The sequence below is a fragment of the Aplysia californica genome, unplaced genomic scaffold, assembly GCF_000002075.1.
Source record: "Aplysia californica isolate F4 #8 unplaced genomic scaffold, AplCal3.0 scaffold00885, whole genome shotgun sequence".
In the NCBI taxonomy this organism is placed as follows: Eukaryota; Metazoa; Mollusca; class Gastropoda; order Aplysiida; family Aplysiidae; genus Aplysia; species Aplysia californica.
In genome coordinates this window covers 28,499-29,548 of record NW_004798155.1, presented here as the reverse complement: position 1 = coordinate 29,548, position 1,050 = coordinate 28,499, and positions in this window count along the sequence as shown.

Genomic DNA, 1,050 nt, shown 5'->3' with positions numbered 1-1,050 from the left:
CTTCCTCCATCAATAACCTCTCCATCCACACACGCCCTCCCAATCATGGACCCAATCTAACGTTTAATACGGCCTCAGTCCTCACCATGGCACGTTTTTCTTCTTCTGTTTTGTTTCGTCCTCTTCCTCCTCGCCATTCCTCCGCCTTCCCTCCCTCCACAGTTCTCCGTTTTTTTCATTTCCGCAGCCATCAAAGACGTCATTATCGGCTGCCGGCTTTGGTCCGAAATTCGCGCGCCTTTGGCTAGCCACTCTGGTCCGTTTGTTATGATTTATTTTGGGTGTCACGACGCGGTGGAATCAAGCGCTCGTCAATTTTTGGGCATACGGGGGTTATTGGTATCATAACGTGAAAGCTGATTTATTTGCCTTGCTTCCAATGAAATAAGTATCCTTTGATCTTGAATAGAACTCGAGATATTTGCGATTGAAGGAAGTGAGTTCGCCTGGTTATAGTGGTGAAATTAGCGAGAAAATGGCCGCTAAAATTTGGTAACTCCAATATCTAAAGAGTCTGAAAACTGAAAAAAATGACGTAATTTATTTTGAGCCTTTCATCAACGTATTTCTGTAAAATTCACATGGAAATGTATTTTTATATGAACATAAAAAAGGTTAAGCAAAATAAAAATTAAAAATTAAAAAATTCGATCCAAATATCCTAACTGGTGGGAAATATATGCCTGTTTCTCAGATTTCGATATTTTGACGAGCGCCTTATTTCAGAACGCTGCCTCCTCACTGATGCGGATATCACGATTTTTTCTCGGGCGGAGTGACCCAATCTGGGCGCTGATTGAGGGCAGGTACATGAGAGGTGCAAGAGGAGGAGGAAAAGAAGGAGGGAGGGAGGGAGGGAGGGAGGGAGGGAAAGTAAACACAGAGAAATTGAGAACATGACAGGGAGTGGGAAATTGCGGTGGCGACTTATGTCGTGATTTTTTTTTCTGAGTCTTTCTCACACACTCTTTTTCTCTTTTTCTCCGTTTCTCACAATCTCTATCTTTCAACCTCTTTCTTTCTCTCTTTCTCTCTCTCTCTCTCTCTCTC